We start from the raw sequence: 9,778 nt of genomic DNA, 5'->3' as shown, positions 1-9,778 counted from the left end.
AGAGAGAAACCAAAGGAAGCACCCTCACAGGGGAATGCCCTGGAGGGAATCTTGGGATGAGAGAACAAGCCTATAGGAAAAGTTGGGAGGTGTGAGGGCTGCCCTAGGAAACTAGAAAAACTGTCCTCTGAAAGAGGATTTTTTCTTTGGTTTATGTTTCCTTGGAGTGCACAAAAGTGTAGTAGCGCACTTACCTGGACATTGCCGGGGGATTAAATATCAGATGGAGGGCTGGCCCTTCTAGCCCCGACAGTGTATGATAGCCCCTGCATCAAAACCCCCCACTTCATTTACTGTCCTGTGATTTTGCTTAATGAATATTAACCTATTTAATCTCCCCTGAAATGTTGTGTTTCCTGATATAAGGTCTGGTGGACCATCTAGATATAGTATCTATATTCTGTGAGAGTTATCAGGGAGGTCTCTAAGCATGTGACAGCTGAGCTGTGATTTGATAGTTGATAAGGAACTAGTAATGCGACAAGCTGGTATAAGTTGACCTAGTCAGAGGGTCAAGCATAGCTACAAAGCAGAAAAGAGTTGTGAATTTGAGGAACAGGTGATGGGGAAAATGAGATATTTTGGGGGACTAGCAATCTGAATCTAGCCACTGCCCCTTTAATTGTCTGGTCCTGTAAGACCTTCCCCAAATGAAGTTATCAGTGCTGGCGCCAGGTCAGGTGGTCTCAAAGTCCCAGTGCATAGAGCTCTCTCTCTCTCTCTCTCTCTCTCTCTCTCTCTCTCTATATATATATATATATATATATATATATATATATATATATATATATATAATTGATTTTTTACAGAGAGGAAGGGAGAGAGACAGAGAGCCAGAAACGTCAATGAGAGAGAAACATCGACCAGCTGCCTCCTGCACACTCCCCACCGGGGATGAGCCCGCAACCAACATACATGCCCCCAACCGGAATCGAACCTGGGACCTTCTAGTCCGCAGACTGAGGCTCTACCACTGAGCCAAACCGGCTTCGGCATGCATAGAGCACTTTAAGAACTTGCCAAGGGGACCGGAAAAACCCTAATTTGGGAGACAAAGAACTGGAAAAAGTATAAATAAAGAAAGCTTCCTCTGTATTTTTTGCCCAGAATTTGAAAATATGTTTTTCTCTGGGACCTCGAGTAATGATAATAAAGTGGAACTCCAATCTCTCTAAGTGTTGCTTGGTTTTCTCTGGTCTTCTGCAACATAGGAAGGAGTTTAGTGTGGCTAGAGCAGGATGATGAAGAAAAAGAAAAAAGGAGAAGAGAACAAAGGTCACCAGGAGAAGGTCAAATTACCCTTGTAGTTTATGGAGTGAACTTTGGCCTTTATGCTTAATGCATTGAACACAGACAATAGATGGTGAAGGCCTGGGATGCGGGGCATGGAAGGTTAGAAGAGGTCAATGGGGTAAAGGGGGACATATATAATACTTTCAACACTAAAGATTTAAAAAGAATATAAAGGAAGGAGACCTAGATTTTTGGCCTAAGAAACAGTGATGCTAGCACCTTCCCTTTAGGATATGTTCGGAAACTGGTCCTATAGCACCAACTTCTCATATCCTGATCCAAGTGCTAGATCCATCATCTCTCAGCTGGACTACTGCAAGAGCTTCCTAACTAGCCTTTCAGCCTTCATCTTTACTGCCAGGCTTTCAATTTCTTCACAGCAGGTAGGCTATTCCTATTAAAATGTAAATCTACTCATTCAAGCTTCTTCAGAATCCTCCATCTTCTGCCCTGTAGCTAGTTGGTTGAATGTGGTCTGTGCTCCAAGAGGTCACCAGTTTGATTTCGATTTCGAGTCAGGTTGTGGGCTTGATCTCCCATAGGGGGCATGCAGGAGGCAGTCAATGTTTTTCTCCCCATCTCTCTCTAAAATCAATAAAAACATTTTAAAAAGAAAAAAAAATTCTCCATCTTCCTTGGAATAAAAATGTATTTTTATTTTGCTCAGTGGTAAGAGGGCATGTACCTGGGTTGCAGTTGATCCCTGGCCAGGGTCCAGGAGTATTGGACCTGTTCCCTCAATGACCTCATCTACTCCTCTTCTCAGTTGCCCTTTTAAAAATTTTAGTCTGCACTGTTTACCCTTTCCATGCTTTGTTTTTCTCCTCTAATGTATGATGTATTTTACTTATTTTTTTCTCTTATTGTATGTCCCTCAGCAGTAGAATATAAGCTCTATGAGGGCAGGGATTTTTGTCTTTTTTTTTTCATCATTGTTATAAATATTATTGCTTAATAAATATTGTTTTTTAAATTTCATTTGAGAGTGAGAAAGGAGGAGAGAAAAATATCAATTTGTTGATCTACTTGTTTATGCATTCATTAGTAGCTTTCTTTGTTGTTGTTTTGTTTGTAAACCTCACCTGAGGATATTTTTTTCCATTGAATTTTTAGAGAGAGTGGAAATGAGGGGGCAGAGAGAGAAACATCTATGTGAGAGAGATATATCCATTGATTGTCTCCTGAATACTCCTGGACCCTGGCCAGGGATCAACTGCAACTCAGGTACATGCCCTCTTACCATTGAGCAAAATCACTTAGGGACATTGATTGCTTCTTATATTTGCCCTGACTGAAGATCAAACCTGCAACCTTGACGTATTGGGACAATGCTCCAATCCAGTGGTCGGCAAACTCATCAGTCAGCAAAGCCAAATATCAACAGTACAACGATTGAAATTTCTTTTGAGAGCCAAATTTTTTAAACTTAAACTTCTTCTAATGCCACTTCTTCAAAATAGACTCACCCAGGTCGTGGTATTTTGTGGGATAGCCACACTCAAGGGGCCAAAGAGCCGCATGTGGCTTGCGAGCTGCAGTTTGCTGACCATGGCTCTAATCAACTAAGCTACTCCACCATGGCTTTAAATATTTGCTGAGTAAGTATCTCTATATATAAAAGCCTAAGCTACCAGCCGACCGTCCCACCATCTGGCTGGTAGCTATGACATGCACTAACCACCGAGGGGCAGATGCTCAACCAAGGAGCTGCCAGGCTGCAGTGACTTGGCAGCTGTGGTTCTCAGGTGACACATCTGGAACCAGAGAGGAGGAAGCCCGATTTCAAGGTGTGTCACTCAAGAACTGCCCTCTCACAATCCAGGACACCTCAGGATGTTAGCTAATTTTGACCCATTCCCCACAGCCAGGCCAAGGGACCCCACCAGTGCACAAATCTGTGCACCGGGCCTCTAGCTCATTGGCTCCCCACTTCGGGTCTGGCTCCCCACCGGGCCACTAGCCCATTGCAGAGGTCATGGGGCAGCCAGGCTGGTGGGGCCATGAGGGGTGACCAGGCCTGCAGAGGGCATAGTTGGAGATGACCAGGCCAGCAGGGGGGGCAGTTGGGAGCAACCAGGCTGGTACACAGAGGCAGTGAGGGGCAATCAGGCCAGTGGGGGCGGGGGGGGGCCTGTTAAGGACAACCAGGCAGGTAGGCAGGTGAGCAATTAGGAGCAAGTGGTCCCGGATTGTGAGAAGGATGTTCAATTGCTGATTTAGGCACAATAAACCAGCAGTCTGACATTCCCCCAAGGGGTCCTGGATTGGAGAGGGTGCAGGTTGGGCTGAGGGGACCACACCCCATGCACAAATTTCATGCACCGGTCCTCTAATAAATTTATAATTTACAATAGTAACAACAAAGTAAACTAAGAATAATCTTAATAAGAATGCTAGATCTAGGTGCCCCAAACTATAATGCTATATATCAAGGACACAAAAGGAAGCTTCAATGAATGGAAAGGAATACTCTATTTTGGAGTAGAAAGACTTGCTATCATAAAAAATGTCAGCTCTCCATAAATCTATAAATGTAATACAATCATAAAAATACACTACATAACCAGAATATAAAGTTCATATGGAAATTTTTACATCAGGAATAGCCATGAACATTGTGAAAAAGGTTAACGAGGATGGGGAGGACTAGAAGAGGTCAATGGGGGAAAAAGAGAGATTTATGTAATATTTTCAACAGTAAAGATTTTAAATAATAAGATCAAATAAAAATGATTTATCTATAAAAAAGATTAATGAGGAGAATAGCTCTACCAGATATTAAACCATTAAAAACTACAATAACTGCCGAAACTGTTTTTGGCTCAGTGGATAAAGCGTCGGCCTGTGGACTGAAAGGTCCTGGGTTCGATTCTGGTCAAGGGCATGTACCTTGGTTGTGGGCACATCCCCAGTAGGGGGTGTGCAGGAGGCAGCTGATTGGTGATTCTCTCTCATTGATGTTTCTAACTCTCTATCCTTCTCCCTTCCTCTCTGTAAAAAATCAATAAAATATATTAAAAAAAAACAATAACAGTATAATTGAGGGGACACTAGAGCATGCATAGGCACCTTTGTCAAAAGAACAAAAGAATCCAGAAATAGACCCAAGACATTTAAAATATTAGTATATGATAAAGATGGCATTGTCTATCAGTATGGATGAATTATACAGCAAATGATATTGAGACAATCGTGTAGCCACCTGGAAAAAAAAAGAGTGGCTCTTATGTAAATTCATATAAATCAATTGTGTTTAAATAAATTTAAGAGTAAAAACAAATTTATAATGTTGTAGTGGGAATAGTAATTTTCAGGATAGCGTAAAATTTCCCAAAGCCTAAAGAAAGATGTTCTGTCAACATAAAAATCTGTAATTTCTGTAGAGCAAAAAACACCATAAGCAAAGATAAATGGCAAACCGGGGGAAATATTTGCAATTCATATCATAGACAAAGGGACTAATTTGCTTCATATATTCAAAATCCCTTGAAATTAATATGAAAAAGAACAAAAATCCAATAAGAAAATGGGATGGTTAACAAAAGGAAAGACAAATGGCTCTTAAATATTCAAACTCACAAGAAAGTTAAAACTACATTTAGATACCATTTTTCACCTATAGATGGGCAAAAATTCCAAATGTTTGACAATAAACTCCTGCATGGTTGTCTAAGAAAGGGATATAGACCCTTGTTAGATATTCCCGATAGAACTGTCAATGCCTGTCAAAATTACAAATGCATGTAATTTCTGATCCAATATACTTGTACCCATGCATAATAAACTATACAGAAAGTCATCAACTTTATAAGTAAAAGTTTACAAACAATTCAAATATCTATTACTAGAAGAGTAGTTAAATAAATTGCAGACTCTCCATACAATGGAATATACAGCCATGCCAAAAGAGATGTCACAAAAATCTTAATAGTCCGTGATTAAACTCATGAATAAATCATTAAAGAGTTTTTAAGCAGGGTGTGTTATGAGATCAGGATTTTAGAAAGATCTCGTTGGAATGTATGGAGGATAGATTGAAAGAGTAAAACTAGAGGAAGGGTGATCAGTCAGGGTAGCCAACAAAGAGAAGACACATACTATCTAATAAGATGGAATATGCAAATTGACTGTAACTCCGTGACAAAAAATGGAGGCACCCACAGCCAATAAGGAGGGAATATGCAAATTGGATTCCACAAAGCGAGAGGTGGAAGGCGGCCCTGGGCCAGGGCAAAAGCAGAAAGGCAGCTTCAGGCTGGAGCGAAGGCGGTGCCGGCAGCCAGGGGAAGGAAGGCCTATTCTTGCACGAATCTTCGTGCATCAGGCCTCTAGTAAAATATAAACTGGGTAGGGCTTGGTGATAGATTAGATGTAGGGATGTAAGAAATGAGGCACTGATGATACCCTGGTTTCCAGCTTTGGCAGTAGAAGTAGAGTAATGGTTAGTGCATTGAGATAGAAAGCACAAGTGAAGAGGCCAGTTTTGGGTGAGAAGGTAAGATGGGTCTTATTTGGATGAATTGAGTTGGAGGTGCCAGTGGGCAACAGATTGAGATGTCAGTTGGGTGTTTGAATATACAAGGCAGTGACTTGAGGGAGAGATTGGAATTAGGGAATCACCATATAGCTGATGTTCAAGCAGTAAGGAGATAAGTCACCTTAGGATAGTCTGTGGCAGGAATAGAGAATCCAGGCACTAGAGCAACCTCTAGACTACACAGGCAGAGCAGTACATAAGGGACATAGAAGGGAAGCCAACTATCAACAGAAGTCAAGGGAAGAATGTGGTAGCATTTTATTTTTATTTTTTAAAATATATTTTATTGATTTTTTACAGAGAGGAAGAGAGAGGGATAGAGAGTTAGAAACATCGATGAGAGAGAATCATCGTCCAGCTGCCTCTTGCACAACCCCTGCTGGGGATGTGCCCACAACCAAGGTACATGCCCTTGACTGGAATCGAACCTGGGACTTTTCAGTCCGCAGGCCGATGCTCTATCCACTGAGCAAAACCGGTTTCGGCTGTGGTAGCATTTTAGTGGTCTCTGTCTCTCACTTGATTATAAAATCCTTGTGGACATAAGCTGGGTTTTATTTTTCTTTGTCATCTGCTCCATCCCTACCTTCAATCAGCACAAAGTTTTGCACATAATAAATGTCTGTGAATAAATAAGGGCAGAATCCCATTATAGCTGGCTCTTTACACTACTTTAGTACACACCTTCATTATTGCTCCTCTAATTGGTCTCTAGCATCTCCACACTGCCAAAACTGCCTCTAAAGCACAGATCTGGTACTACCACTCCTTCCTTAAAAATCATCAGTGGCTTTCCACTGCCTCCAGAGGAAAATCCTCAGCTTGGCCTTCAAGCTCATCCAAACCCGATCCCAGCCCAGTTTAGCTCCTGCAACACCTGGCTTTTACCCATTGAACTACAGCCACGCTGACCACTTTCTGGTCTCCAAACATGATCTGTGCTTGAAGTGCTCTATGCCCTTTCATTCCCCCAGACCCTCTTTCCCTGACATCTGTGGTAGTTCTTCAACATTCAACATTTGAAATCCCACTTAGCCCTGAAGGTTTTACCAGACCCACACTGCCACAAACGTCTTCCCCTGTTCTCCATTTTACTTTGCACCTCTATGACATCACTGGCCCTGGACTGTTTGTTACATGTGCCAGCTTCTCACTCTTTACTACCTATCTCCACACCGGAGTGTGAAAAGGGATTGTATCTCAATGTCACCTTTATACATACAGTACTTAGTAAAGTGCTAAATGAGTGATAGATAAGTCCTGGGAATACTAATGTCTAGTTCTCCCAATATGCTTTGCATATGGTTCTGTATCCTGTGTTGGCAATACTAGTAAGCTCCTTGGAAGTTTGTTTTATTAACTTTTATACCCTCATTGCCTAGTACAGAGCATAGCAGCACAGTAGGTGCTCAATAAATGTGTAAGTACTTAATAATTACTCATTTAAGTTGCTCTCAGAAGCCTCTAGAGAGGCCAATAGCTCTGGCAAACAGCGTTTTGTATGTGCTTCCTGCTAGCTCTGACAGGTTGCCTCTGTAGGCCAATGACAAGCTAGGTTGTGTAAACATGGATCTTCCGAGGGACTGTGAAGTGTGGCTAACAGAATGAGTTAGGGCTGTCATGGTGGGTAAGTGTTTAACTCAAAGAGCTGTGGCTCTCCAGGCAGAAACACAGCCCAGAAGAAACCTCAAAGGCAAGAGCAAATCAAATCAGCTAAGGAGGGATGGGATCCCTATTCCTTAGGGAACGTCTGACTTGGTTTCTACTTTGTGCACAGCCCTCTGTGCTGGGGCAGCTACAGCTGGGCAAATAATTGGAAAATAACTAGGCCTCTGCTCTTAAAGAGTTTGCAGTCTGGTGGGGCTGAGGACAGGCCATCAGTAATCCCAGAACAAAGGCAAGATTGGCTAGTACTAGAAGAAAGGCATGAACAAAGGATGAGGAGAGCAGCCAGGAGAATCGGGGTCTTAGGGGGGATTAGGAGAGGCTTCATGGGAGGGGGAGGTAGCATTTGAGCTTAGTTATGAAGCTCTGCTGAATGGGAGGGAATTGTAATAGCTTCCAACTGTCTTCTGCTTCCTTCTTCCAGCTTTCAGTCTGTTTTCATCACTATAGCCAGAGTGATGCTCTTGAAGTGTAGGTCAGAGTATGTCACATCTCTGCTCAAAATTCTGCAATGGCTCCCATTTCATTCAGAGTAAAAATGGCTCTTGTTCATTCGGGGTGGAGGGAAGAAGTCTTTACAGGGTCAATAAGGCCTTGTATGATCTGTCCCCAGTCACTTCTGCATCATTCCTTCTCTTCTGCTTCTCCCTCACCTCACAACACCACACTGAGACTTCGCTATTCCTTGAATGTGCAGGCATGCCCCCACCTCAGGCCATTCTCTGCCTAGAATGCTCTTCCCCACGGTTTGCTTCCTCGCCTCCTTCAAGTGTTCATTCAGATGTCACCTCACTAAAGCCTGACATGACCTATTTTAATTGTAACCCCTACATTCTGGTACCTTACCCCTCTTTTGGAATTTCTGTTCCTCCATGGCATCTTTTACCATCTGACATACTGTGTATTGTACTGTGTGTGTGTGTGTGTGTGGGGGGGGGGGGTTGTTTGTTTATTGTCTGTTTCTCCCCAATAAAATATAACTTCCATAAAAACACTTAAAAAAACATATTTTCATCAAATCTGTATTCCTAACATCTAGAACAGTGGCTAGTATTAGGTGCCCAATAGATATTTGTTGAATGAATGAATGAATGAATGAATGAGGACATTATACATGCTTGAGAAAGTCCTAAAAAACAGTTGCCTGAAGAATCATTTGTAAGGACTTCTCTCTGATCTGTAGAGCTGAGGATCCTGCTGAGGGTGGGTGGTCAAGTGAGGAGGAAGTGGCCTTAAGCTGAGGGAGGGAAGACTCCAGCCACTAAGAACTGTCTGTAGGCCCATCCGCCTGCGGACTGAAGGGTCCCAGATTTGATTCCAGTCAAGGGCACATGCCCAGGTTGTGGGCTTGATCCCCAGTGGGGGGCATGCAGGAGACAGCCGATCAATGATTCTCTCTCATAATTGATGTTTCTATCTCTCTCTCTTCCTCTACTTTCTTCTCTGAAATTAAAAAAACAAAAACAAAAAAACACCTGTCTGCAGGATCCAGATGTCCAAAGGATGGGTCAAGAATCCCTGTTTCTTTCCCCTCCAGTTGCCCTTCATGCTCAGTCAAGCATCTTCTCAGATGAACTCCACCCAGCATCAGTTGTGTCCATCTCTTAGCAATTCCCATACTTTTAATTCAGCCCCATCCTCATCCAGGCCATCTCAAGCCCTGAATCAAACACTTTGCTGCCCCCTTGTGGCTCCCGCAATAAAGGAACTCCCCCCAGAAAGTCTGAGGCGACAAGAGACCTACATAAGGACCCTTAGAATAGGGATGTGGGAGAGGAAATTTGAATCAACTTGACACCATGGCGTTTCTGAATTATTGACAGCTGCCTTCCCTCACAAGCATTGCAACCAATAACAATTACCATCTCTCAACGGAACCCTGAGAAGTATGCCTGCTGGACTCAGGCTTTGGTGGTTCCAGCTGGTGACCTGTGGGGGGAAAATTTGGGGCAACAGATCATAGGGCATTTAGGCCAGTTGACTAGTATATTCAGCCTCCACCTACTCATAACCAGTAAATAGTCTTTGAGGATGATGTAGTCACCAACCAGCTCAGGGCTAGGTATGTATAAAGTGATGAGGAGTTAGGTATAACGCAAGATGAGGGCTAGACACTGTGGGGAACTGGAAAGTTATTTCCTGTAAGAAACTGCTCAGTTCTAGGCAGTTGTTTTTGCAGCTAATAGAAAAGCTAATATCAGTCCCAAACAGGAGAGTGTCCTGGAATGCTCCTGGGTTATACTGAGCACTTATAAGGCAGGGATACAGATGGGCCTCAGTAAC

The sequence above is a fragment of the Pipistrellus hanaki genome (assembly GCF_964339955.1).
Source record: "Pipistrellus hanaki genome assembly, chromosome: 3".
Lineage (NCBI taxonomy): Eukaryota > Metazoa > Chordata > Mammalia > Chiroptera > Vespertilionidae > Pipistrellus > Pipistrellus hanaki.
Note: the sequence above shows the minus strand (reverse complement) of the source record.